Here is a 4357-nt window from a genome sequence, read left to right on the forward strand (position 1 = left end):
CTGAAGACCAGGTCTCTCGGAGTGGGATTTCCTGCAGGGTTCAGGGTTGGCTTGACGGCACAGCGCAAAGGTGAGAAGTCATCTCCCAGAGCTCCCTGTGGGGCTGTGCTGTCTGGTCACAGGGCGAGCACAGCCCAGAGGTAAACGGCAGCAGGCCAAGACTTTTTGGACTGAATTCTCAGGCTGGGGCCTAGGTGTTCTGGGGGCAGGAAACATGTGTTTAGTTGGATAAGGGCAGAGCAAAAATAGAGGTAAGGACAGTAAGAGAAGACTAGGGAGCACTGTAAAATCAGGGAGGTGGCCTGGGGAGTTGGGTTAAATTTGAGAGGATGGAGTCCAGGCTAGACTCCCAGCCCAGGAACAGCCTGTGGAACCCTTCTAGAACAGGGCCTGAGTTAAGACCCTTAGGTGCGAGATTCTGATGCCAGCTCAGAATGTGGTTGTTGAGAGTCTTGTGTGAAACAGTTTTTGAGGTAGCATCCCACTTCAGAGGGAGCGACCTGATTGATTCATTGTATCTGCCCTGGTTGCAGATGGGAGAGGGGTGTGTGGTGCAGTGATGTGTGGGAGCAGCATGTTGGGGGAGGGGCAGATTTTATCATTAATATTCTCTAGGATTGCCAGTGCATCATAATCAAAAGGTTTGCAGATAATTGAAAGCTTGTTTTACTATTATTTTAAAATGTACTGCAGACAATGCACCCTTATTGCCCACACCCAGGGCAGTCCACTGCCCGCTTGGTACCCCATTGTACACATGCAAATGGTTGGGTAAAAGCAGACCAGAGCACTTCTTCAAAGCACCTGTTAGAGCAACAGGATGCCCACCCCTTCTTTTCCAAACACTTGCAATCAAAAGACAGCTTGTTGTACGAAAGTTGGACAGATCACTTTTCTTTAGAGCTTTTCTTCATCTGTACAGTGAGATATCTGGTCATGTTTGCCCAAGAGCCCCTGGACCTAGTGGGAGAAATGGCATAAGATGTTTGGGGATTGATCGTATGCCTCCTGGGCAGTAAGATTAAGACCTTTCCCCAAGAGGCAGAAGAATAAATACTCCCCAACCTTTCAGTGGGGAAGGCTGTGGATGGGACCGGAAGTGGGGAAGGATCAAGAGCATGGGCTTCCTCTGGACAGGGTCAGAATTGGCAAGGATGGCAAGACTTGTGATCATGCAGTGGGGCTCAGAGCTGTGGGGTTGGCTGCAGGACTGTGACCCTTGGAGGGAGGTCAACCTCTTCCTAAGAGCTGAAGAGGAGCTGGTGGGGCCAGACTCCCAGTATGCACAGGGTATGAGGATGGGGTGGCCTGGGGGACCTCTGCAAAATGGGGTGATGCTCCTTGCTTTACCAACTGTATAGGGCCTGTGTCAGTCAGTGTCCCATCCATATCCCCTTGGCCCTGACCATTCCTGCAACACTGTCGACTTGCATTTCTCTGCCTGTGAACTTTCCCTAGCTGCAGGAGAATGCTTAGCCCACTCACAGGGTAGTCTGGAAGCTTGGGGAGTTTAGGTGCCAGGAGCAGCCCTCAACCAATGACAGGTGGGAGTGGTGGATACACAGTTCAGCCTCCTTGCATCTCTGGGGGACAATTCTGTTCTATGCTTTCTCCCAGAGGTCCCCAGAGAGATTGAGTCCCAGTTTCCCATGGCAGTCTCTGCTCCCTAACGCACCCTGGTTTGGTTTCCTTCCTTCCTTATCTCTTTCCCCTATGGGAGCTTTCTGGGATCAACTGCCAAATAAACCTTTATAGATTGCACGCAAACCCTTTTCACTTGTGTCCTTACCTCTCGCTTTGAGGGGAACCCAGACTAACACACGAACCTAACCAGTCTGTCCTGAGCTTCCTGATAAAAAGTGAGATATATCCATAAAGGATTGATCTTGGCTCCCAGAGCAGCTCCAGGAAATGAATACAGTAACCTGGTAAGTGCTTTGTAAATTAAGACCCCTACAAATGCGAAGGCATGTTGGACTGCTGAAGAGAACATGGGCTTCGTGGTCAGGCAGATATGGATTTATATGCTAGCTGAGCACCAATTGCTGTGTGACCTTGAACAAGCACTTAGTCTCTCTGAACCTCAGATTCTTCCTCTGAAAAAAGGTGGGTAGCAATCCTTACTTCTTCTTTATGACAATGATGCTGCTGGCATGGGCACTGGTGTCTCTACACCAGCAGCAGAGACTGCTGGCCCAGGAGTAGGCACCCAGTAGGGTACCTGCCTCTGCAACTCACTGCTGTGCTTCTAAGGCCAGCAATTCTATCTGTGGCCTGGCAGCCTCTTGGGCCTTCTCTTTTCCGTGAAGGAAGACTTGGAGTTGGGTGCTTTATCCCTGGTGTGGCAGGAGCTTTCTGTCCCCCAGATCCCAACTCTGAACCTGGCTAGCTGGCCCAAGTGACCTCCAGGGCCAGCCTGGCCCTGCCTCTGCAGCCCCAGCCTGGCAGCCAGGCCGATCCATGCTTATCAGCGCCTGTGTTTGCTCAGGATGGGTACAGCCCTCCTCCTCCCCCTCAGAAAACAAGAAAACATGTTTTGCTAGAGGCGGGTGGAGTGGGGTGGCCTCTCCTGCTGCAGGCTGGCCCCCCCAGGGAGGCCGCCAGCAGGCGGGCAGCCTGTTGTTGTTGGAGTGGAGAGCTGGCCCACCAGCCGCCTGTTTCCTCCAGCTGTCCAAGCACGGGGAGGAAGCCCTGGTCCGTGAGCCCCAGCCGAATCCCCTGTCACAACAAGGGAACAATGGCTCGTATGGGCTGGTGGGTGGGTGGAAGGGCAGCCCCTCTGTTCCCTGCTTCCATTAGTGACAGTGGCAGGTTGCTGGGGAGGGTCTGCTCTCCCCTTACCTCCCCTGCCCCCATCTTGTTTTTCCACCTTGTGGGCACACTGTCTCCCACCTCGGGGCCAAGGAAAACAGCGGCCTCAGGAAGCGGCTCTGGGCTGTTGCTGGGGTTCTGCAGCTCTTGGAGGCAGCAGAGAGGTGGGTGGGGGCTGGAGAAGGACCAGCGATGCCTGGACTCCATTCTTGTGGGGCTGTAGCTAATGAGCCATGGTCTGCTTCCCCCTGAGCACCTGGAGGACTTGTCTCCCTGCCTCTCTGGGTCTTCAGGCACAAGCCAGATGGCAGGAGCGATTTCTTGACCTAATCAATGAAAGATCAAACATATGAATAGGTAATCTAGCTCTGTGACCTGGTGGCTGCCTGACTTTCAGCAATTACTTAACCTCTCTGAACTGTGTTTTCCTCATCTATAGACTGTGTACCTCAGGATTGCTGTACGAATTAAATGTGCTTCTATGTATATGCATGTTTCTTGACTTTCTCCTGGGAAGTATACAACACAATAATCCCAAGAGATTTTAATTAGTATTAGCACACGATTGTTGCTGTTGGTGGTGTTATTATATAGAGGAGGTTGCCCCATGGTGTCTAATAAGAAGGCTGAGGCTTTGTCTCCATGATACAGGAGAGGGGGCTGAGCAGCTGCTGTCCCTACTAGGGCCGAGAGTGCATCTCTCTACTCACTCACAGCCCTCTTTCTGCATTGGAGCCTGGCTTCTGGGAGCCTGGTCAGCTCTGGTAGTTCCTAGGACTGAAGAAATTAGTTTGGGGTCTATTGAGAGACTTGTGTGTATCAGGAGCTGTGCTGAGACCTTACACATTCATTGCTTATTCTATTCCTCATGACAACCCTATGACAAAGACATCCTTATCCCCGTCCTACAGATGGTGACACCTGGACCCAGAGAGATGGTGTCACTTGACCAAGGTGACACGATCAGTAATTTGTAGAGCAAAGCTTTCAATCTAGGTCTCTGCAACCCCAAGCTGTGTCCATCCTATTGTGCTTCGCTACCTAGAGATAAAGATGTGCTACTTAACACCTTGCTGTGTCGGTGGAGATTTGGTTTATTGGTAAATTTTAACTTTAGGATTGTAACAGGAAGTAAAGATGAAAGTTCAAGCATAAGGCCAGGAATGGAAACCTAAGAGTGGGAAGCTGAGCCCAGTATGAACTAGGGCATCGTTTGATGAAAAACAAAATCCTTTTGGCACTGATTTTCTTTGGGGTCTTTGTCAAAAATTGACTGAGTACCTATTTCTGAATTCTGTTCTGTTCTGTTGCTGTATACGTGTATCCTTATGTTGATACCACAACCTTTTCATAGTAATTTTATAGTTAATCTTGAAAACAAGTAATGTATATCTTCCAACCTTGTTCTTTTCTAAGTTAAGTTTTACGCAAAAGGTCTGTGGAAACTTTCATTGAAGTTGAAGTAGTTAATCTACAAATCAATTTCAGGGGAATCAATATCTTAAAAACACTGAGTCATATCATTCATGAACATTGTATATCTCTC

At 49.8% G+C, this 4357-nt stretch overlaps 1 pseudogene; it reads left to right on the forward strand.

Annotated features, from left to right (window-relative positions):
* Positions 1-1154: 1154 nt before the first annotated feature.
* Positions 1155-4357, forward strand: part of LOC100944082 — an 18894-nt pseudogene continuing 15691 nt past the window's right edge.

This window comes from Otolemur garnettii, unplaced genomic scaffold (genome assembly GCF_000181295.1).
Source record: "Otolemur garnettii isolate 467f Iridium unplaced genomic scaffold, OtoGar3 scaffold00025, whole genome shotgun sequence".
Taxonomy (NCBI): Eukaryota; Metazoa; Chordata; class Mammalia; order Primates; family Galagidae; genus Otolemur; species Otolemur garnettii.